Source organism: Tachypleus tridentatus, chromosome 10, assembly GCF_004210375.1.
Source record: "Tachypleus tridentatus isolate NWPU-2018 chromosome 10, ASM421037v1, whole genome shotgun sequence".
In the NCBI taxonomy this organism is placed as follows: Eukaryota; Metazoa; Arthropoda; class Merostomata; order Xiphosura; family Limulidae; genus Tachypleus; species Tachypleus tridentatus.
In genome coordinates, this window is record NC_134834.1 from 181660202 (window position 1) to 181686762 (window position 26561).

Here is a 26561-nt window from a genome sequence, read left to right on the forward strand (position 1 = left end):
GGATGCGTGTGAAGTGAAAAGTATTTCACTGGTCAAATGCAGCACCATCTATGAGCAAGGACATTTTTCCAAAGATAAATGCTGAAAGTTGGTTGAATGCATTAATTACACACATTTTATTGTCACTTTATTCTGATATTATCAATGAGGTTATTACATGATATATTTTAATCGTTTTAGGTCTAAACGTAATTGTCCAATTTTATGTTAAATTATTAAATGCACGTGACGTGGATCAATATCTTCTTTTCAAAAGCAGGATTTTACAAATCTGTAGATACATATTAAGCAAATGACACAAGACCAGAGAAGGCTCATAAGTTTAATTAATAATGGTTAAAAAAAACGCTTATAATGTTCACGTTTAGAAGAATTGTGTAACTCTGTGAATTCGTTATTTTATATTTTTTTCTTTTCGTTGTAAAGAGCTTTTTTATGGTATATATATTTTTACGTTTTTTTAGGAAATAAATGTCTGATGTTCCACTAAAACATGATGAACAAGTTTCACTGAATGTACAAAGAGAAGTTTTATACGATCTACAAAATAACAGCGAATCAGTGATACTAGATAAACAAAAAAAAAGTACCACATGTTGTTCCACTACAGCCCAATAACCCAACACCATTAGATGAATAAGAAGAAAATATCACATGATCTACTAAAACATAGTAAATTAGAACCACTAGATGAATATGAAGTACCAATTGCCCTACTAAATCATTGTATGTTAATACCACTAGATGAGCAGGAAGTATCAGTTGCTCTACTAAATCATTGTATGTTAGTACCACTAGATGAACAGGAAGTATCAGTTGCCTATTTGTGGCAACATTAATTTCGCTGCTCAACACAAAAGTTCTAATAAAACTATCAACTGAGATCTAAATGAAGATAACTAATGATACAATACATATTGTATTAAACAGTAGCTTTCAATTTTTCACATGAACATTTTTTGCTTCTTCCTATCAAACTATTCGACCAAAGACAGACGTATACGTATGACCGTCCAAACTTTTGAGTTTATGGACTAAAGAGAAAACACCTATCCCTCTCTAGGACTAGTTTTATTAGATGGAATTGTGGGATTTGACTGTAACTTTTATAATGCACACACAGCCTAGAAATGCAGAATGTTTTATTTAATCATTTTTTGTGGCAGTGGGCTGCGATCATGGGCTCTGGCATTCACAATGCGGGCACACTAACCATTGAGGCGTGTGTGTTTGTGTTCTCTTATAGCAAAGCCACATTGGGCTGTCTGCTGAGTCCACCACTGAGGCCACGCCATGTTAGCTTGTATTGCTGCAGTATGTTAAAGAATTAGATTTTACAAATTGTCGTTGAGGAATCTTTATAATTATGAAACTTATAACAAAAATCGTTGGTGACGGTAGAAGCAAATAGGCTCGGTTACAAACATTACATATTTATTGAACTGTACACAGGTTGTAAATTAACAATAACTGAAACTGTATATTTTGTTCGATTAACCACAGAAGATGTCTTACGCAGACAGGCAGTGCTCTGTACGAGAAAGCTAAGTCTATTTTGGTATTTTTGATTATAAGTATCTCAACACAGAATTTAGGAGTGATAAAGAAAGATGTGTGGTAAGAGATCGCGAAAAGTAAGCTTACAAAGGAAATCGTAAGTTAGTAAAATATAATTGATGTGTTTCTCAGATATTTAGCTCTTTCTATAACGGAGTTGTTTACAATTTGTGAAATATGGCGTATAAGGCAGTTGTTTGTATCGCCCTCTTTAAAATCGCCCTGTAGTACAACACAGAAGGTTAACTCGTGGTTCTCAGTCACATAATTTTAACTTCGTAAAGCCACTACTTAATTAGCAATAATAATAAGCGTAGCTGAATAACTGTACTTTCCTATGTGACGTTCTATACGAAACCAAGAGTCAAAACACAAGTATTTTTTGGACAGTGGATTTCTAGATGGTCTCTAGTCTATCTATCACAACATAAGTGCGTTTTGAGAGTATATTTCTAGATGGTCAGTAGTCTATCTATCACAACATAAGTACGTTTTCGAGAGTATATTTCTAGATGGTCACTAGTCTATCTATCACAACATAAGTACGTTTTTGAGAGTATATTTCTAGATGGTCACTAGTCTATCTATCACAACATAAGTACGTTTTTGAGAGTATATTTCTAGATGGTCACTAGTCTATCTATCACAACATAAGTACGTTTTTGAGAGTATATTTCTAGATGGTCAGTAGTCTATCTATCACAACATAAGTGCGTTTTGAGAGTATATTTCTAGATGGTCACTAGTCTATCTATCACAACATAAGTGCGTTTTGAGAGTATATTTCTAGATGGTCACTAGTCTATCTATCACAACATAAGTACGTTTTTGAGAGTATATTTCTAGATGGTCACTAGTCTATCTATCACAACATAAGTACGTTTTTGAGAGTATATTTCTAGATGGTCAGTAGTCTATCTATCACAACATAAGTACGTTTTGAGAGTATATTTCTAGATGGTCAGTAGTCTATCTATCACAACATAAGTGCGTTTTGAGAGTATATTTCTAGATGGTCACTAGTCTATCTATCACAACATAAGTGCGTTTTGAGAGTATATTTCTAGATGGTCACTAGTCTATCTATCACAACATAAGTGCGTTTTGAGAGTATATTTCTAGATGGTCACTAGTCTATCTATCACAACATAAGTACGTTTTGAGAGTATATTTCTAGATGGTCACTAGTCTATCTATCACAACATAAGTACGTTTTTGAGAGTATATTTCTAGATGGTCACTAGTCTATCTATCACAACATAAGTGCGTTTTGAGAGTATATTTCTAGATGGTCACTAGTCTATCTATCACAACATAAGTATGTTTTTGAGAGTATATTTCTAGATGGTCACTAGTCTATCTATCACAACATAAGTACGTTTTTGAGAGTATATTTCTAGATGGTCACTAGTCTATCTATCACAACATAAGTACGTTTTTGAGAGTATATTTCTAGATGGTCACTAGTCTATCTATCACAACATAAGTGCGTTTTGAGAGTATATTTCTAGATGGTCAGTAGTCTATCTATCACAACATAAGTACGTTTTTGAGAGTATATTTCTAGATGGTCACTAGTCTATCTATCACAACATAAGTACGTTTTTGAGAGTATATTTCTAGATGGTCACTAGTCTATCTATCACAACATAAGTACGTTTTTGAGAGTATATTTCTAGATGGTCACTAGTCTATCTATCACAACATAAGTGCGTTTTGAGAGTATATTTCTAGATGGTCACTAGTCTATCTATCACAACATAAGTATGTTTTTGAGAGTATATTTCTAGATGGTCACTAGTCTATCTATCACAACATAAGTACGTTTTTGAGAGTATATTTCTAGATGGTCAGTAGTCTATCTATCACAACATAAGTACGTTTTTGAGAGTATATTTCTAGATGGTCACTAGTCTATCTATCACAACATAAGTACGTTTTTGAGAGTATATTTCTAGATGGTCACTAGTCTATCTATCACAACATAAGTGCGTTTTGAGAGTATATTTCTAGATGGTCACTAGTCTATCTATCACAACATAAGTACGTTTTTGAGAGTATATTTCTAGATGGTCAGTAGTCTATCTATCACAACATAAGTACGTTTTTGAGAGTATATTTCTAGATGGTCAGTAGTCTATCTATCACAACATAAGTGCGTTTTGAGAGTATATTTCTAGATGGTCACTAGTCTATCTATCACAACATAAGTACGTTTTTGAGAGTATATTTCTAGATGGTCACTAGTCTATCTATCACAACATAAGTGCGTTTTTGAGAGTATATTTCTAGATGGTCAGTAGTCTATCTATCACAACATAAGTACGTTTTTGAGAGTATATTTCTAGATGGTCACTAGTCTATCCATCACAACATAAGTGCGTTTTGAGAGTATATTTCTAGATGGTCACTAGTCTATCTATCACAACATAAGTACGTTTTTGAGAGTATATTTCTAGATGGTCACTAGTCTATCTATCACAACATAAGTACGTTTTTGAGAGTATATTTCTAGATGGTCAGTAGTCTATCTATCACAACATAAGTACGTTTTTGAGAGTATATTTCTAGATGGTCAGTAGTCTATCTGTCAGAACATAAGTATGTTTTTGAGAGTATATTATGTAATTAATTCTTACATTACCTTAGTAACAAACCTTTACAGTTAAACTGTTAAATTGAACACAACAAAGTTAAAAGCAAGAATTAGTAAATAATTTGACTCAGAATATAAACATTAAAGTTTACCCCAAAACCAACATTATATCCACGTCTACCCGTCTTTCATTGTTCTCTGTCTGCGTGTATATTTATAAATTATCTGTAAAATTTCACATTGAAGACTGGTCTTTGAAGTAACGAAACCGGTAAAAGAAATAATAAAGAGAAAATCAGATTTTAGTGAGTTGTCGTTTGTATCCAGAGTTGTATATTTTGTGATTAATTTAAGGTAAATATGATGATTCAAAGTCTAGTGTTTAATGATGGGTTACCAATATTTTCATGTGAAATGCTAATATTCTTGAGATTATTTTAGGAAAGATTGTTTGTTTGTTTTTTTGGAATTTCACGCATAGCGACACGAGGGGTATCTCTGCTAGCCGTCCCTAATTTAGCAGTGTAAGACTAGAGGGAAGGCAGCTAGTCATCACCACCTACCGCCAACTCTTGGGCTATTCTTTTACCAACGAATAGTAGAATTGACCGTCACATTATAACGCCCCCACGGCTGAAAGGGCGATCATGTTTGGCGCGATGGGGATTCGAACCCGCGACCCTCAGATTACGAGTCAAACGCCTTAACCCACCTGGCCATTTTAGGAAAGAATGCTCGTTGAAGAAGATCTCCGTTGAATTTAAATCTTTTGAAAACGTTTTCATAAATAAATTCAATTATTAACCACATATGTAGTGTAAAGTCACTGACCTGAAGATGGTCAGTGTATAGACAACTCGTCTATATTTCTAGCATGAATTCTTTAGTGAACGTGTTTTTTTAAAAATATATGGTTCAAATTCATTTAAAATAATTAGTTACTCCATTTTCTAACTCTTTTTTTTACTAAATCTTATTTATTAAAATGTTTAAAGTTCATTTTAATAGTTTTTTTTCACTTATTAACTTTATTTTACACTGATAATTTCGTATATGAAGTTAGGACTAAACTGAGTCCTTTTAGCCAGCCAAAGCTGGTAAAAGAATATATGTCCCAAAATATCGTTAATAATGATTGTATCCAACAGAGAGTTCACTGCATTATCTTCACTATAGATTTTAGTTTTCTTGTGTATTGATATATAACATTAAGAACTACCTGTCAGTTTATTACTTAGAGTCATCTTCGTTCGTTTTTGAGTTACCTACTTTTAGTTTTCATTCGTGTAGTCAACTTTCTCTGATTGGTATTTCCTCTTATCATCGGCATTAATTTGAGGCAGAACCACTTTTAAGGTAATACTCACAGCCTTAATCTGGCTTGGCTTATATCATCTCGGTGTCCCTGTATCACCATTAACTTGCACTTCACATGAATGTGTATCGAAGTCACAGGAGCGATGAGTGGATTTCAGCATGTAGAAGCGACGTTCATTATCACCGATTCTGACGTCTACCGAACAGCACAAATACCTGTCCATGAACAAGCGTATTATCGTATTAAGAGGTAAATGGGAATTCTGGTTACTCTACTGGTGGTGATTGTGTTTATTACTCAAACATCTCACCAAGCCATATAATTTGCCGCACACAGATACCTGATACATTCAGATAATCTTTTGAGTATTATGGAAAGCAGTTGTTTTTGAATTTCGCACAAAGCTACTCGAGGGCTATCTGTGCTAGTCGTCCCTAAGTTAGAAGTGTAAGACTAGAGGGAAGGCAACTAGTCATCACCACCCACCGCCAACTCTTGGGCTACTCTTTTACCAACGAATAATGGGATTGACCGTCACATTATAACGCTTTCACGGCTGAAAGAGTGAACATGTTTGGTGTTACTGATATTCGAACCTGCAACCCTCAGATTACAAGTCGAGTACCTTATCCACTTGGCCATGCTGGGCACTGTGTAAAGAAATAAATATAAATCTTTAAAAAATATATTTACTTGTCAGTGGATTACAGTTTCAAAAGTCAGTCATTTTGTCGTAACTGTAAACATTGTACAAATAGTCACTGTTTAATATTATACGTATTTACTGTAACATAGTGATAACAGTGTCTCGACCCACTGGTCACATTTTTGGTGGTTTGTTTTAACGACCTAAAGTGAATAAAAATCACAGGTCACATTTAACGCTCTGAAAGTCCTCCTTTGTGTGTCAGCGGCATGTTTACTCATTTACAATGCTAAGATCCATGGTTCAATTCCCGAAGTGGACATAGCACAGAAATCCTATTGTGTAACCTTACGCTAAACAAAACAGCAAAAAAAAGAAATGGACTTCAAAGCTACAGAAATAATCGCAAATTAATATTTGGTCTTTGGAAACGATTACTTGAAGGCCCTATGTTGCTAGACATGAACATTTTCACACATATTTAATAAAAACGGACACATATATGGTGTCCATTTGAGACAATATTTTACACTTCTTTCAACTAAATCACATTTCCTACTAACAGTAAAAGGAGAGATAGAATTTACAATAATATTTATGAAACATCGACCGAAATAAGAAACTGGTTTATGAAGAAAAAAAATGCAAAGAATCTTGGAGGTAAGTGAGACGCATCTGTCTGTATTCATCTAGTTCGTAATGAGAACGTGTAACGAAATAAGGTAATATGATAAGAACAGATGGAATGAACTGCCAAACATGGTTTGGCTTAATTTATTATTGCATCAAGTATGTGTATCATATAACTTGTTGTTTTAAAACACGAGTTAGTAAAATATAGCAATAACAACGGATGTTGTATCTTATGTTTAGTGAATGTTTGTTTTTTTAATTTTGGGCAAACCTACATGAGGGCTACCTGCGCTAGCTATCCCTAATTTAGCAGTGTAAGACTAGAGGGAAGGCAACTAGTCATCACCACAAACCGCCAACTCTTTTAACAACGAATAATGAGATTGACCGTCACACTATAACGCCCCCATGGCTGAAAGGGCGAGTATTTTTGGTGTGACAGGGATTCGAACCCGCGACCGTCAGATTACGAGTTGAGTATCTTAACCACTTGGCCATGCCGAATTTATCAGTGTAAGACTAGAAAGAAGGGAGCTAGTCATCACCACCCACAGCCAACTCTTGGGCTACTCTTTTACCAACAAACAGTGGGATTGACTTTCAGCCCTAACTTGGTAGGTAGTACGTTGCAAAGAGACTGTTTAACTTAAATTTTCTTTGGTAGGTGCCAAAGATGACTTTTTTTTTCTGTTAGGCCTAAAGAATTTGTAAAATTACGTGAGGCTGTGATATATTTAATTAAAAACGTTAATCTCATAAAAGTTTAAGCACTTAGGCACAAACTTTCTAGCACTAAGCGCAACGTTAATTACCAAAATATTTTTAATACTTTAAAAATTTAATGTGATTACAATATTGTTAAATTTTGGGTTTTTCGTAGAGGGACAGAAAGCTCTCTACTTCACAAAAAGCTGTTTTACCTCCTGAAAGATCTAATTAATAAATGTATAATAAATAGGAAACATTTTGTACATTTGGGATTATTGTTGAGAATCTGTCCTGTCTGAATAAATATAAATTTAATACAATAAAACCATATATCCATCATTGTGTGGATAATATAATGATGGACGTTTAAATATGACTTCTTTCACATCGTAACCTTCAATTTGTTTGTTTTTCGGCCCTGAATTTCGCCTGGAAAGGGATATCTTATTAATATTTCAAATGAAGTTATAGAGGAAAAGAAAATTCAGATGTTGAAGATGAGTGAGCGACATAACCAAACAGTCTTTGTGTAAGTATAAGTAGTAATAAGATTTCAAAAGAGCTTTTCTTGAAATTAATCTTTTCCAAGCAAGTTCAAATGGAATTAGGTTTTAGTTATTGTTACAATATCTGTTCGTTTTTTGAATTTTCTGTGAGGAGCGCTGATCATGTTGACGTGTTCGTTGATTTTTGTTTTAAATAATTCAAGTATACTGTTAAATAAGACATATGAATACCTATTATATATAGATATCCAGTCTAGATCCACATATTAACTATGCTGTGCGTAGCGTTAAAGAGTCTAGTTACCTCACGAAGTTATCTTTGTTACTGTCCTTTCTTTCTTGATTTGTGGCACCTTAACTAGAGAATAGATATTTAAGTTATACAGTAACCAGTATCGAAATCTGTTTAAATCTTGAATTTGAATATCTAAACGTACTTCTGGCTATCAGAAGACAAAGGATTTAGCACACACACACACACACACAAAACCTCTTGGAAAGTAATAAGACAAGAAAACTGATGGTCCATCACTTTCGTTTGAGACGGAAATGCTCTTCTTTTGAAATATTTGTAGGTAAAACTATTTAACGTTAGAATAAGGAGAGGAGAACCTCTGACACCTATTGAGTGCAACTTAAGCCTGAAGTAGTGGTTCGAAACAGAGATCTGGATTCTCAATAAGTTAGGAGTGTTCTGGAGTAGCAGATCATATATTACATATGAAATCGATTTGTCTTATTATTATTGAAGTGTTTTGCTAAGTGCAATAGAATATTTGTTCTGCCCTTTTATTTTTGATCAAATCCCGATTACGAATTTGCTTGCAACAATTCCTCTAACAGAGGAGGGTTGGAACACACGCACACGCACACTCAGGCTCGTGTGTAAAAACCATAAGCTTTTGGTGCATTAATATGGTTATCGTTTATTTCCAGGGATATACATTCTTCAACCTAACTTGATCCTTCAAATCGAATGGAAATCGATTATCGTCACAAGAAACGAGTCACATCACCAACTACTTCACGGACCCTTGGGGGACAATGTTGCTACTTAACTAATAACACTTGGTATATACATGTCGCACAGCGAAATAGCTGATTCCATGTCATAATTACACAAGACCTTTTCTGTTTTTATTCCAACAGTGACTTGGAGCAGTAACATTACTACGTTTTTGTAGCATCGTCACGGTAAACGAAGCTCTAAAACACAGCTGTTTTTTAACAACATTAACGCATTTTGGTTCTCCAATTCTGGTTAGTCACAGTTATTATTTTACTAATACGATAGTCTCCCGGTGGATTATTGGTAATTTCACGAGCATTGCTGATATTTAGTACTCGATTACTCGCAGTGTGGCAGAGTATAGTTAGCCAGTTCTGTAGCTTCGCGCTAAGAAGAAACCTATAGAATATGCGAGACATACGTGAGGTATTTTGTAACACCCACGATTAAATCAGTAAGGAACTTTTTAGGTCCATTTAGTCTGAATTCACGGTAATATGTTAACTGGTGAAGCTGTCATCAAAAGTGGACAATTCTCTGCTCTTTACCCCTTTTTTCAAAGTACTGCTAAAACTGGTACATTTTCACGCGTGTGTCTGTAATAACACAAAATAACGAATCATGATTTAAGCTCACAAATTTTTTGATAAACAATATCAAAAAGTAACTAAAAAAATAAAGATAACTAGTAAAAAGTATAGCGTGTGTGTTTTATTACATCAAAGCCACATTGGACTAACTGCTGAGTCCACCGAGGAGAATTGACCCCCTGATTTTAGCATTGTAAAGCCATAGACTTACCACTGTACTAGCAGAGGACTGAAAACATGCTAACCTTTCAACTAAATAATATTTTTCAGTGGCGAGAAGATCTTTTATCCATTGGTCATAAAATTAACCCTCTCTCTTGTAGATTACTTCATTATTTCTTTGCATTTCCAAACGTTATTTCACGTTCATCATTCTACATCGTTAGTATCCATTAAATGCTTCATTCTAATTGGTTTGGTTTTTGAGTTTTGTGCAAAGCTACTCGAGGGCTATCTGCGCTAGCCGTCCCTAATTTAGCAGTGCAAGACTAGAGGGAAGGCAGCTAGTCATCACCACCAACCACCACCTCTTGGGCTACTCTTTTACCAACGAATAGTTGGATTGACCGTCACATTATAACGCCCCCACGGCTGAAAGGGCGAGCATGTTTGGCGCAACGAGGATGCGAACCCGCGACCCTCAGATTACGAGTCGCACGCCTTAATACGCTTGGCCATGCCGGGCCCATGTCTGATTGTAGTTTGTCTTTTTTTTTTTTTTCAATTTCCAGTTCACACTATTATTATTTTTTTGTAATTTATTGTTGTAAATATTGAATATATTTTATTTTTCATGACAGGTGACATATTAGGTACTTAAATTTTACTTATTCATTATTGTTCGTGAGATTTTAGATTTTTTATCTTTAATTATACTTGTTGCAGTTTCAGGTCATTGTCATTTATTTTATATCTTTGTTTGTCACAATTAATAAAAAAAAGAAAAAAATTTGTTTTTCGGTGGTTTTATATAATCATGTTTTCGTATTCGTGATCTTTCTCGTGCATTCATCTACCAATACACGTGATCCACTCTTTTGGTCAACATCCATTTTTTCATTTTTTTGAAGGAAGCATTTCTCCCAAGGACACGGAACAACAACCAGGCACCTCAGAATCAAAATTTTCATGTATAGTAAAATAATAATATTTTACTATTTCCTGATTCATTTAAACTAGAATGACTATCGAAGTGAATTGGATAACTAAGAGATTTATACACTTTACCCGCAAACAAAAGAACTCATGTTGCTTCCTTTTATTTTTCTAATGACATTTAGAACAAACATAAAGAAGTAGTGAGCTTTTAAGGCCTCGTGTGTGTTATAAAGATAACAGTCAATTCTCATTATTAAGTCGATAATGGCCCAGTAGTTAGCGGTGGGTACAGTTGTCTAGCTACCTTCCTTCCAGTCTATCAGTTCAAAATAAGAAACGGCTATAGACAGATGGCCCTTGTGTATTGTTGCGTGAAAATCCTGAAACTAATAAGTCAGTTTTTGTATCTTTGTAGGGTTGTTTGTTTGTTTTCGTAGTTAAGCACAATGCTACACAATGGTCTATCTGTTTCCTGTCCACAAACGCATATCAAAACTCGGTTTTTAGCGTTGTAAGTCCGCAAACATGCCAATGTGCCTCTGATAGGGGAATTTTTGTCGACTTAACTCCCTGAGATTCAACACCAATAGACGCGAAACGCTAGTTTTTTATTAATGGAATCGTCATATTGTTCATATGATAATATTTCTCTGAAAGTCATTTGGTACTAAAAAATTTTGCAGTTTTCACAGTTGGTCGTTCCTTCGACTAGATAACTGAACATGCATTTAATGAGTCTTTTTCTTAAACCAGTAAAAGTGGATGAAGATTTATTTGAAGCAAAAATACGAATTGGTAAATGAAATAAGAAATAAACATTTTATTTTTTCTAATTTTTTACTGGCTTATGTAATCTTCATATATAATATCATTATTTGTAGAGCTAACATTCATTCAGTACTTTATTATTTTACTGATATAATTCAACAACTTAATTCTACAGTATGGATTATATGTAGCTAACATTTTGCAATATACACTGCTGGCCAAAATCTTAAGGCCAATGAACATAAAGAAAAAATATGCATTTTGCGTTGTTAGACTCAACCACTTATTTGAGTAGAGCGTCGAAAGATGAAAATGAAAAAGGGAAAATAAAAATAAAAAACTTTTTAGCACTTAATAGGGAAAATGTGATCACTATAAAATTAGCCTAAATACTAGCTGGTCAAAAGTTTGAACGTGGCAGAATTGTCGAGCTGCAAAAGCAAGGTCTCTCTCGAAGCACCATCGCTAGTGAGATTGAGTGTAGTAAAACTGCTGTTGCAAATTTCTTAAAAGACCCTGAGGGATACAGAACGAGAATTTCAAGTGGTCAGTTCAAGAAAATTTCGTCGGCGTTGAGCAGGAGGATTCGACAGGTTGTCTGGCAAGATACCAGCCGATCATCGAACCAGATTAAGGCCCTTACGGACGCAGAATGCAGCTCAAGAACAATAAGACGCCATCTACGAGAGAAAGGCTTTAAAAACCGTAAACGTCTTCACAGGCCACGTCTCCTTCTACACCACGAAACACCTCGGTTACACTTTGCTGAGAAGCACCAAACATGGGACGAAGAAAAGTGTACGAAGGTTTTGTTCTCTGATAAGAAAAACTTTAACCTGGATGGTCCAGATGGCTTCCAACGTTACAGGCACGATAAGGATATCCCACCGGAGACATTTTCTACACGACACAGTGGAGGAAGTTCCATCATGATTTGGGGTTCTCTCTCCTTCCATGGAACAATGGAGCTTCAGGTTATACAGGGGCGTCAAACAGCAGCTGGCTACATTGGCATGTTGGACAGAGCATTCTTACTGACTGAAGGCCCTCGCTTGTGTGGAAATGACTTGATCTTCCAGCAGGACAACGCTGCAATCCACAGTGCTCGCAAGACAAAGGACTTTTTCATGGCGAATAACGTGATTCTTTTGGACCATCCAGCGTGTTCGCCCGAACTGAACCCCATTGAAAATGTTTGGGGGTGGATGGCAAGGAAAGTCTATAGACATGGACGTCAATTCCAAACAGTGCATGATCTTCGTGAAGCCATCTTCACTTGGAATAACATTCCAACAATTCAGTGTCTTTTATAACATAAAGAGCCCACGACTAAACACGTTACTCCAAATGTGGCCTAACCAGTGGCTTGTACAATGAAATTATAATGTCTTTACACATGCATTCACTATTTCTGTACATACAATTTAAAATCCTATTTGCCCTATCACTATAAACAACTGACTGCTTGGATGCCTTTAGAAACTGATTGACTATTACACCGAGATCCTTTTCTTTCATGGCACTCATAAGGTTATTCCCACCCACATCTGCATTTATTTGCCCAACTCACTAAATAATATAAATATCTTTGTGAAGGAGCAGTATCCTCTTCGCAGCCAGCAACACTCAAGATATTGATATCGTCAGCAAATCTAAGTAATTTATTGACCATTCCTTCATCTACGTCATTAATATAAATCATAAAGAGCCATGGTCCTAAGACTGAGCCGTGTGGTACACCACTTGCAGCATTAATCCAGTCTGACTGAACTCCATTTATAACAACTCCCTGCTTTTTGCCCATCAAGCCACTTTTCTATCCAATTAGTTAATTTATCACCCACACCTACACATATAAGTTTACGTGTCTTTTATGTTGCACTTCATCAAATCCGAATATAACAAATCTACACCCTTACCCTCATCCACATATGTAGTAAGATTTCCAAAGCATGTAAAAAAGATTTGTAAGACAAGATTTTTACTTAGGGAAGCCATGTAGACTATCTTATAAAATTCCAAACTTTGTTAAATGATTTGCAAAACATCTCTCTTCAGACTTCCTTAAACTTTCCCCACAGCTGATGTAAGACTAGTAGGCCTGGGACAATTTCTATTATCTCTTTTGAAGATAGGAGTGACACTAGCTAATTACCAGTTTGTTGGTACTTGTCCACTGTTCAATGACATACAAAAAATTGTGGCAAGTGACTCACATATCCAATTCTTGACTGTCTTTAAAACCTTCAGAGAAATACTATCTGGCCAGTAACTTTATAATTTTTTAAACTTCCCAATTTTATTTTAACAAACTTGGAATTTATGCAGTTGGCTTGTTCAACTTTGTTTTCATGTATCAGTTGTTTAAGATGAGTAATACTGCTCGAATCTTCATTAGTAATAAACTGAAGAAAAAGCAGAATTTAATAACTTAGCCATTTCACAGTCATCAGCTACAAGCCTTCCTTTATCATTCCACAAGGGTCCTATCACCATCTCAATGTTGTGTTTACTCCTAATTTACATCTAAAATTACTTACTGTTAAGTTTTATGTTTTGAGCCATTTTTTTTCATACATCCTTTTGGATGTCGTAATTTCCTGTTTGTCCAAATTTCTTTATCTTCTATATTAACATTCAAATTAAATTTCTTAAATTTCTTTAATTTTATCTATTATACGTTTTATTAGCCAACCTGGTTGTTTTTGTTTTACCTGGAGTTACCATTTTCTTTCTGAAAGGAATATATTTGTTTTGGATATTAAATGTTTATTTTTAATTTTCCACATTTGTGAGATGTCTCTAAATAACTTACAGTGGAGCGCCATTAAGCCGCGGACCAGTAAACCGCGAAATCGCTTAAGCCGCTCTAGCAAGTCTTGTGAGCGAGGATTATCGCGGCTCACCGCTAATTTAAGAACGTGTAAAAACGGGGCTTACGAATTTAATCCTGGCTTTATAACTTCAAGGGGATATTTAAAAAGGATTTACTTTAATTTGGGAAATAAATAAAATATATTACAATAGAAATCGACTGTTAATCTACCTTATCCGCTCTCTATGTCAGCTTTATGGAGGCTGCCATTGTTACCGAATCACACCTCTCCATACATTAAAGTTAATCCGCGGTAAATCCGTGAAAAAAGTGATCAATAATTAAAGTATTATTTTTAATTCGATAATCCGATATTTTTATGGAATTGTATAAATAGTGGCCACAAACCCAATAGAAATCACTTCAGTTTCTGAATTAATAGTGAGCATGTCATATTGACAAATTCCTACCCCATGAGTACCAAACGTAAACATGCATCGTATGACTTTCAGCAAAAGCTGAATGTCATAGAAAGAATACGAAACGGCGAAACTCGCGCTAAAGTTAGTAGAGAGTTAGGCATACTTGAGTCTACATTGTGTGGGTGGATTAAAGATGAGAATAAATTAAGAGCATTTCTTGATGAACTTGATGAGGGTGGTTTGAAACGCAATTGAGCTAGAACAGCACAAGATCCTGAGTTAGACAAGGCAACGTTCAGTGGATTTTGTGAAGCCAGAAACAATGGAATTCCCATATCTGTACCAGTTATTCAAGCACAAGCAGAGAAACTACACAAGGAACTTCATGGCCCTAATGAAGATCCAGAGTTTACTGTTTCAAGTGGTTGGTTAAGAAGGTGGAAGCAGCGACACGGCATATTGCAAGTAAAAATCAACGGCGAGATCAAGTCAGCAGACACTGTAGCAGCAGAAGAGTTCATCCCTAAGTTCCAAGAATTCGTTGAAGAACAGCAACTTGTTGAGGAGCAGAAGTTAATGAAAGCTGTCCACTCAACTGTTCCCGTCCAAGAAATTCTGTCAGCGTGGTTCTCCACTGATGATGATGTACTAGTAGCTTCCTCAATTTTAGCAGAAGAGACCATGAGCGAAGATGAAGAAGAAGAAGATCCTGCCCCAGTACCTCCAACAAGAACTGCAGATGAAGCCATCAAAGGACTTGAGGTAGCCCTAGAGTACTACGAGCGTGAGGGAGACAAACACTACAACTAAAGTCCATGATTAGAGACGCCAAGAAGAGGGCAACAATGAGCAAGAAGCAAGCAACAATAACGTCATACTTTACCAAGAAATAAACTGTATTTGAACTATATTACCTGTATTTGTAATTTTTAAAATTAATAAATTGAATAAAAGTTTTGTGATAATAATGTAAAAAGTGGATAAAAAGTTAATGTAGTTTCGTATATATTCGTAAGAATTTCAAATGTAATAACTCAGCATGAAACTAACGTTTTTGTTTATATTTGTTATGTTTTTAAAAAAATGTGAAATAAAATGGTTTGAAATGTATTTTATTTGTTTTTTCTTATTGTTTAACTGCCAGTTAATAAATTCGGTATTAAAAATTCAATAATTTATGCAACTGCGCAATATCGCTACCACGAGATTTAAAATGGCGGCCCGCATGTAACACGGGAAGACGAAATTTTACAATAAAAAGGTCTATTTTTATTGTAATCTTTATATTATTAATAAATCTTAATCAAAATTGTGTCATATATTTTATTTATTAAAAAGGGGAAAAGCGAACCATCGCAATGCATTGGTCGTTTGTGTTAAAACGGCACTTGTCAATTGTATCTGAATAGTCTATATATTAATATTATAATGATCACGCAATGGCCGGGATGAGGCTACTCGGCGGAGCTCTTGGCGACTTCGGCTTTTCAGTTACAAAGGTTTAAGCCGCGGTTAAGCAGGTTGACCCCCCCAAATACCGCGGCTTAACGGCGCTCCACTGTAGCTGCTTGATTCACAACATATAACTCTTGTTGCATCCCTTCAAAATTTGTTTTCTATAAATTTAGGATAAAAATATCAGTATTCGTGACTTCCATAGACAGCTAGATATCAAGCCTAATACAGCAATAATCACGTGTTCGCCAATTTCAACCTTCTCAACCATTTCTATATCAGAAGTTAACAACAAATCTAAAATTGTACTGTATCTAGTAGGTTCAATTGATATAGAAATCCATCTTGAACAGTTTCCAGAAACGTTTCTCCCTCATGATTTGACTCTAGCATTTCCCAATCAGTATGTCTGAAATTAAAATCACACATAGTTATGACTTAATTAACAGCTGAAATTTTATTTTACTGTAAAGTTTCTCACTAATTTCATCAGTTTCATCTGGTGGTCTGTCACAAATTCCTACTAAAAGCTTTTACCCTTGATATCCACTAACAGGAAACCAAATGGATTCAGTTTCCTTGTTGTTATCCTTAATACTCTCAACTTCAACAGGATGTAACTCACACTTTACATATAGAGCCACTTCTACCCTCTCTTTACTGTTTTGTCACTATTAACCTGTATCTATGTATTTAAAAGAAACTTCTGTTGTCAAAATCATCTATGTTTAACCATGTTCTATTACCACAAAATCCTTCATTCTAACCAGTGCCCTAAAGTCATCTGTTTTGTTTCTTATATTTCTAGCATTACAGTAGTAACAATTAAGCCTATTTTTATAAGTACTTTTATACTGATTTCCTATGCTGAACATTTCTCTACATCTTAATTTTGTTTAATTAAATTTATCTTTGCCCTCACCATTACCATATCTAGTCCCAGTTTAAGTCTTCCCTTATAGCCGAGTTAATGGTCCCTCCCTGCGAACATGCCAGGCCTTTTCCTACTGAAGTATAAACCACCCATTCCTAAACGTTCTCTCCTCCGACTGAGCTGATCCCACAAATCCAACCTGCTCATCTGTATGTATTAATTTATGGCCTTTATTTTTAAATGCCTTTATCCATCCCTTTTGTAATTAATTAGCTCCTCCGACTTACTCCTCTTTATGCTGTAAGACCCTATGTGCACAACAAATACTGCATCGTTTCCAGTCCTCTTCACTATATCTTTTGCTCTGTTAGTTACGTCTTCCACCTGTGCAGTAGGATAGCAAAATATAAATCTTTTCTCCCTGTTTGCCCCACAGACTATTTTATTCACATGTCTTGTCAAGAAATCACCTATAACTGTAACCTCTTTAAGTTTATAATTTGTGTCCTTCCCTATTCCTTTTGCTTTCCCTCCCTCGTCTACGTAAGCCATGTGCTGTAATAAGTTGCTCAATAGAATATAATCAAGTTCACTATTTTAACCATAATACTACTACCCTTTCTACTTTCGGGAATGTCATTGTTAATCTTATTTTTAGCTGATGCTTCTTGTTCATGCACCTCCGTTTTATGAATAAGACACAACTTAGAGAAGAGACAGAAAGAAATGAGATAACCAGAAAACCTTCAGAATTCTTTTGATAAAACGCTATTATAAGGATAGAGCCCTTGTAACATGATATCTTGTCTGCCTTGATGAATTATTTCAACCGAATAAGACACTAATAAAGTGGCACTTAGCAACAAAAAGAAAGGCGATTACTTATAGTCAGTGTAAAAAAAAGAACAAAAAAACAGCCACAACACACATACACTACACTCACGTGCCTTGTCGCTGCACAAACATTAATAGGGTTCGGAATACTCGAAGGAAATTTGCAGAGTCCTAAGTCATAAGTCACACTTGTCAAGGTAGTATAAATCTTCAGATGATGTGTTTGAAAAATATATATATATTATTTTTCAGTGTTATCATTTGAACCTGATGTCTGGACAGTGTTGTGAATCTTTGGCAGGACTGCTGTTCTTATAACTGATTCAGATAAGAACAGATTCATACTATGAACTGAGAAATAATTTTTTTAAAACACATCATCTGAAGATTTATGTTGTCAGAAATAGGAAAATAGCAAAACAATCAAGATGAAAAGTTATGTTTATAAGTCAAAATGCACAAACTGAACATTACTCGAAATAGAAATGAGTGCCATTGTGAAGGAACTTTGGTTTCACGTGCGGATTAGCTAAAAGTAGCCAATGGAACGTAAAGGCTTAATTAAACTGTATCAAGCTTTAGGCATTTCGGTTTAATAAAACCTTTAAATAATACAGGGAGAAAATGCACGGAAAGTTGAATCGAAATTCAGAAATCAATTAAAAGTGGTTTAAAGAATAAAACTTTTTTTTTAGTTAAAGATTAGAAGTTGTACAAATAGAGGATCATAAATTACTTCTATCAGGAGATAATGGTACAAAACGGACACTAGCGGAATGAAAGTTAATTGAGTTTCTGATCGCGTGAAAGTGGTGTTTGTATATGTTTCTCTCATTATATGATATTTTAAATTATATCTGCGGAGCATCAGTGAGAAGAGAATTTGAAGAGAAACTTGTGGTTTGTTTAGTTGAATGTTGTGCATTACCCTGACTATCGTGTAATTTGTATTGTAATTGAACTGTCGTACAGTTTAGAATGTAATGAAACTTTATATACTTTTGGTTTTAATTAAGCAATCGTACAGTTTTGATTGTAATGAAACTGGCGCGTATTTTGTATTGTAATTTTTAGATAATATTCTGAGATCCACAGCTATAGAATGGTAGAAACAAGTCAGATAAGTCTTAAAAGAAGAGTACTTATATAACTTAGGGGAAAACAACTTGCATGGTAAGTTATTGAGAATTAATAAAGTTCCAGGCCTAACCTCCAGGCTGTTTATGATTATTTTACCAGTTCTAACGTGGTAAACGAATATATATATATATATTATGTAAAAAATAAAAATTACTTAAAGTGGCCGTGGAGAAGACGACACTATCAAAACATTTAGGTTGTTAAAAAAACGGTATTTTTCTCCTTTGTTTTGTAGTTACTTCTGTTTACTGTAAGATTAATTTATTCCAATAAGAATGTGGGCTGAGCAGATAGCACTTTGCGGCTTTGCTATACGAAAAACACACACACACCAATAAGAATGACTCTTAAAAATAAAAAAAGTGATATTGTTAAATTGGCTGGAGTGCTGTTGACTCGCAGCCCTTGATCAAACAACATTGGCTCAAGAATTGGCTGGGAGTACCGTTGACTAGCAACCTTCAATCAAACAAAATTAGCTTAAGACTATGCTGGGAGTACTGTTGACTAACAACATTCAATCAAACAAGATTAGCTCAATGATTGTGTTGGGATATTGTTGAATAGCAGCTTTCCTTACAGTGTATAAACTCAAAATTATGAACATCTGTATGGAGATATCTCTTGTGTAATTTTACACGGAATTCTAAAAAAGAAAGTATTGGTATTTTGTGTATTTTTGTATATGTCTGTGCGCTGAGAAAGTTGCATAAATATATCGGTACAGTATACCTTTTATCTGCTGGGCAATAAAAAAGCTCAGTTTAAACTAATAAAAACCAAACGTACACAGAAAGTGTTGTGATCTCTGATACATCACGGAGCACGTATACAATTTTCATTTTAATCCTGTTTTCTCCCAATTCTTAGTTTAATCGTAATGTAACATAATGTGAAAGCACAACAAAGTATTCTATACACTGAGTATATCTAAGTCTTCATGGACAAAACCTTTTACCATCCGAGTCATTAAACTCGCTCAGCAAACATGAATGTCTTGATGTGTAAGACTCAGATCCCTGTCACCATTTCTTCTTCTTATGAATATTTAAACGCAAATGCCATCTGCCTTGTCCTCCTGAAGCTTGCATACGTTAGTGCATTGGTCGTAACACATGAATTGCGAAACGCTGTGTTAGTCTATAATTATATCAGTTTTACTCAAAACACAGTAATGGTGTCGTCGATATTTAGATTTTAGTTTTCATATAACACTAGAGTTGGAGCTCGTCTTATTCGTTTTTCGTGCGCGAGAAAAGCCGTTTTAGAGTAATATTTGAATTACTCCTTTAATAGGATTAGCTCCTTAAGGACACGGATTGTATAGTGTGCAAAACATTGAATATTCTACATCTTCTAATATTTATCTTTTAGTGGCTGATAATTGCTGATTCAACCTGTACTTAAGCTTTTGACCGGAACACATGAATTTGTGTAAGAAAGCTAACCTCAAGGGGGTAATGATAGTATCACTTACACTAGAATTATGATTTTTATAATCACTACAGGCTATTACGGCTAAAGTGATGACATAGTGCACTGTCCAGAAACACATAGAGTGGATTATGTTTAAACTGTTAGTGATAAAGTAGTTGTAGAATTATCTCGACTGAAAACAAAAGAAAGACGAACAGTTTGTTGTATTGGTCACTTTCTGGTTTAGCATCTTAGCGATGGTTTCTTGCCTTGTTTTTTGGGCTTACGTAGTAGAGAAGACAAAAGAAAGTAAGTGGCAATCATGTTCTAGAGTAAAACTTTCTGTCAATGTCGATTTTTTCATTATGCATATTTGTGTTAGGCCTATTGAGTACCTTGACCATCCCCACGTATAGTCGACCGTCTTTATAATAGGAACAGCTAGCGAATATTTATGGTCAATGTCTAAAGTACCATTATGGCTTCCTAAGAGGTATTCGATTATAAACAGTTCTTCAGTTTTAATGACTTCCTTTCTTTTGGCACAGTATTATTTGTTACAGCAGAAATAACTTCCTTCCGAAATGGAACCAGAAATCAAGTATAGATGTCGCTTGATATCAGAATGTACAGAAGGAAAAAATAACGACTAATACACACGCCATGTTAAAAAGACACTGTTTCCATTTTCTGCCCGGTGTTGCTAATCCATTGCGCGCAAGCAGGTTTGACAGTCTACATGCACGTAAAGGAAACTTAGTTTCACATTTTGTTTCTTTAAAATCGATTCGAGCATTGCAAACCTACACGCTGTGTAATGTGAACCAACTCTGCTCAGAATACAAAAATGTTCAGACGGCTTTGAGTCTGATAAAATAACATGGTTGTTTTGCAATATTTTTGTTTATGAACTCTTGTCTGAAACATGGGACCATCTTTATCGCACGCCTGATTTAGCACCCATACGCACTGAGAATAATAAGTGTAATCTGTACTTAATTACCCCATAGCCGTAAGGGGGAAGGAGAGAAGAGTACACACTTTCAGTACTGTAATAAGCAGAAAATATGCAACAAATGTATCTCCTACACCAGTATTTCACATTCCTAATGGTGTGGTTTCAGTGTGTTGTAACTGTAAAGTTAAGCCTCACGATGCAGAACTGGTTTCAGTATGCAGTACAATTCAATCTTATGATGCAGAACTGGTTTCAGTATGCAGTAGTTGTAAAATTAAGCCTTATGATACGTGACTGATTTCAGAATGTAGTAACTGTAAAAGAAAACCTTATGTGCAGAAGTGGTTTCAGTATGCAGTACAATTCGATCTTATGATGCAAAACTGGTATGTAGTTGTAAAGTTAAGCATTATGACACATAACTGATGGATTTCAAACTGCACTTAACTGTAGTTTTGTTTCCATCTCTCTCGAAACAGTGCTGGTTAGGGATAGTGTCATCTTTGTTAGTAATCTAGACATTATACACACAGTCTGTTATTTTACCTAGTGATACATCTAGGATTATATGTTGTATCTGACAATATTTTATACTTGTCTTCAAAATCGTTATAAGTATATAATCATTGGTAGATAGAATATGACCTGCGTGTTTTCTTACACTTGTATTACTAAGTGTAAAATATTGAACTTAGTCCTAAAAAACAAAAGAGGCCTTTCAAAGCAGCCAGTAGGAGAGGAAATTCCCCCTCCGCGTCCAGTGCAACCACCACAGTGTGGTGTCATTAGTTAATGAATATTAAAGGATGTCGCCCTGTGGGGTATTTATAAATCGAAACATCACGCGATAGGAACTTAAATATATTAGTTCAGTAAATGCCACCAGATAATTCATATTAGGTTCACAAAAAAAAATCAAGGGTTCCACCAGAGGCCTGGCAATTCATATTTGGTTCACCAGTTTTGTGCGAAAATCCTCAAATAAATATAATACCAGTATTCTCAGAAACACATTCATCCAGTAGTTTCTCAGGTTCACATTATTTTTGTCCCCTAGTGGGACAGCAGTATGTGCACGAACCTCCAACGCTACAATCCGGGGTTCGATTCAGTGGGATGGACACATAGCAGATAGCCCTATATGGCTTTGATCTGAAAATAAACAAACAAACACGATATGTATATGTTTAAAATTGCAATCACAAACATTTTCAATTTTGATATTGAAGGGTTTTATTTAAGTTCAGTACATATAGACACTACTAAAGACTGGCGAAAGTGCGAAGGTTTAATATCTTCCATCTCATAATAGTATAAGTTAACGTTACTGACAAATAATTTCTCTTAATAAACAGTAATAACCCATGTTATTCTGAGAAATAAAAATTATGTCTTTCTCGAAATCGTAATTTATCTCCAAGTAAAAGCAACATATGCTGGTTTGGTAAAATATTTTGCTTACCAAAATGTATTGATTTAAAGGAAATAAATTGTGACACTTAGAAATGCAAATTTTGAATGTTGTTGTTGTTTTTACATAACATTGTATTTATATATCTCGCGAATAGCGATAAAGGGAGAAAAAATTCTCTAGAATGCAAAAAAAAATTCCCGTCAATATATTAGTTTATTGCACTGATTCTGTTGTTGACGGTAGAAGCCCCTCAATTACATATACAATCTTTAAATTTATTAGTTTCTATTTTATAGTATTTACTTCATTAAGTACTGTTAAGTTTATATTGCCGGCCATTAGTGGAAAGTAATGGAATCAAAAATCCAATATCGACATGAGAATCACCAGCTTTCCTATCGTACGATTCTTTACGTTAAATTTGCAAAGACGATTTTTAATAATCTTTAGTAGGAGAGTCAAGGATCTATTCTTACATGACACTCAAGGATTTTTATAAATATTAAAATACCAGGGTGATTTTGTTTTATTTGAGTGATGACGAACATGCTTTACGGGTCAGAAGACCTATGGTGATGTCAACTGAACATTATTACACTTTTAATTTACATTTTTGTCGCTTCAAACCCTCCAAATTAAAGTTTGATATATGTTGTTCTGATGAGATTTATTGCTTTGTGAGCAGTTTGAAAAGTTAACGTTCATGAAAATAATTATTTTGAGCAAATATTAAAGTTATGGTAAAGGCAAACGCATGAGTATCGAAATGTCCATCTGTATGGATATAAGAGTAGCGAAATATCCGTATTATCATGTCTACTCCTCTATAAGGTAAATTGTTTGTTTATCACAGTACGCATCAGGTTTAATGAGTGTTATAACTGGAATCTTTACCAAAAGATATAACCGTCGATGGCTCGGGTTAAGTCTGACGGCGTGAAACGCTAAAAGTCTAGTTTCGCTGCCTCCAGTGGACAGAACGTAGATAACCCTTTGTGTAACTTTGCTCTTAATAGCTAACTTACAAACCAAAATTTATGCTATACGTTTTTTTAAAATCAATTATATCTTTAGCAGTCTGTTTTTCCTACCACACCGGTACGAAACAAAATTCCGTTGGTAGACATTAGCCTGAAATAGGGTTTGGAAAACCGTAGTACGGATAATATTTTTTATGAATACTGTTTTCATAATTTTAACGTTGATTTCTATCCATATTTACCAGGTTAAAACTGATGGCTCAAGGGCCTAAAGCGAGGATTTCAAACATAAAAGAACGGCTTGTGTTGTTTTCTTCAAGTACAAAACTTTAACTGAAAGCTTTTGACCGATTTGAGGTATAATTACACTTTTGAACTCAAGAGAACAAACACTTTTGATTACTATTTAATTACGCCCCAGGTCTCGTAAATTAATTTACTCTAATTCTGCCTAAAAGAATTTCAAATGCCGCGGCTGTTGAGGATTCTCTCTTATTTATATGCCATTTCATTCAATGGCTGACTCATTTATCCCAACCTTATTGTTTTTTAACGTATTTTTTTGTTTTTGTTCAAAGGTAATAACACCGAAGACTGGTTTGTTTGGAATTTCGCGCAAAGCTAATCGAGGGCTATCTGCGCTTAGTCGTCCCTAATTTAACAGTGTAAGACTAGAGGGAAGGCAGCTAGTCATCACCACCCACCACCAACTCTTGGGCTACTCTTTTACCAACGAATAGTGGGATTGACCGTCACAGTATAACACCCCCACGGCTGGGAGGGCGAGCATGTTTGATGCGACCGTGATTCGAACCCGCGATCCTCGGATTACAAGTCGAACGCCTTGACACGCTTGGCCATGCCGGGCCCCTATGACTGGTATAACTTGCTTTAAACATATTGTATTTTTAATATAATTTTACCTTCTGGACTGTAATACTTTTATACATTTCCAAAATATTTTCGAACAATATAGGATGTGTTTCTCGTGTTGTCATTCTATAAACCTAAGCCTATATGGAATTTCGTTCATGACAAAAAGTGACTTAAAAACGAAGCGTTTCCGGTTCCCTCAGGCCCAGCATGGCCAAGCGTATTAAGGTGTTCGACTCGTAATCCGAGGGTCGAATCCCGGTCGCATCAAACATGTTCGCCCTACCAGCCGTGGGGCCGTTATACTGTGACGGTTAATCCCACTATTCGTTGGTAAAAGAGTAGCCAAAGAGTTGGTGGTGGGTGGTGATGACTAGCTGCCTTCCCTCTAGTCTTACACTGCTAAATTAGGAACGGCCAGCGCAGATAACCCTCGAGTAGCTTTGCATGAAATTCAAAAACACAAAACAAACAATCCCGGTACCCGCGCTTCGTGTGATTGTTAAAGGTTAACCGAGTGTTTACTGTAGCTAAGATTATTGGGAATGAGTAAAACTCGACGAATTCCAATTTCAGGGAATGATTTTGCTCAAAGACATTTAAATATTTTCTTTTATCAAAATAAAAGTTTTTCGTGACCGTTGAAAGCAACTCCAACTTTGCGATGTGTGCACTCAGAGTTGCATGTTCATGGTATGTTAGGTTTTCGCACTAATATTCATAAATATCCAATGGCTGTCAGTACCAACCGCGTCTCTGTCAGCGTTTACCGCGGGAGTAAAGCGAAATTACGATAAAAAAGATTGACTGTTCTGTAGTTCAAACAAGCTTGTTAAAATGGCTATGTATTTATATTACAAGAACGTTTCCTACAGATTTATAAGGGTATTCCTCTTGTGGTTGTAGAGTATTTACAATTATTTATTCTACTACCAGGTGTTGATTCTGGATCGCCCTCAAAACCAGACTTGCACATTTTATATGTAATATATATATACATATACATATATATATGTGTGTGTGTGTTTGTAAATTATACAAACGTAAAAAGTAGGTCCTTTTTTGGTACAGTTTGAGTCCCGTGATGGATGAGAGGTAAATGCGGCCTCACACTGATAAAATCCGAGGTTCGATTCCCCGGGATGGGCAGAATGCTGATAACCCTTCTTGTGGCTTTGTACTGCTCATTTTGAATTGTTTAATGGGATTACTAAGATCTGTGTGACAAGTTGAAAATTTTTCGGGAGGGTTTATTGTTTTAAGTATTTAGTTTTGGTTCTTGTGAAAATCTTCGAGTTTAATTAGGTCATGCGTTGAAACTTAGAGAAATATAATAAACTTGTAGATTAAAAGTTACTTCGAAGTTGTCACTGTGTGTTTACTGTGGTAGACGTAAATAAAAAGTTAAATTCACTGAAAGTGTTGTCGGAATCAGGGGCGTAGATCCTGGGGGGGATGGGGGATACATCCCCCTTCATTTTAGCTGGGGGGTATGGTGCATACAGTCATCCCCCCTACAGTTTGGTCTGTTGAATTGTTTTATTGCATCACAGGCCTACAAATTGTGTGTTTGTTCTTGTGATTCTCGTGTTCTTACCAATCGAATTACATAATTAGGCCTAGATGTAGGCTTTTTCAGTAGCCGAAATGTACATCTTTAATATAGGCGTGCTTCTAAGCTTTTCGATCTAAGCGATAGTTCGTAAGTATCAGTCAGTAGGCCTAAGTATACATTAAAGTATCGTGGCAACAAGATTACTCTGTGACTGCATGTTTACAGCTTTCAGGTTCACGTAATCAGAGATTACCAATTTGCAAATTGAACAGTCCACATAAGTGGTTGCAAAAATCACCCACCCCCCTCATCAGGTGTAAAAAATCTACGCCCCTGGTTGGAATTATGTCATTCAAAGTTTATTTTCGTGATAGATAAGAGAACCAGGAATCATCA

At 35.3% G+C, this 26561-nt stretch overlaps 1 protein-coding gene across 7 annotated transcripts in view; it reads left to right on the forward strand.

Moving 5' to 3' along the window:
- The window catches only part of LOC143231066 (protein Fe65 homolog), a 96385-nt gene that overhangs the window by 13615 nt on the left and 56209 nt on the right, over nucleotides 1-26561 (forward strand). The window lies entirely within an intron of this gene.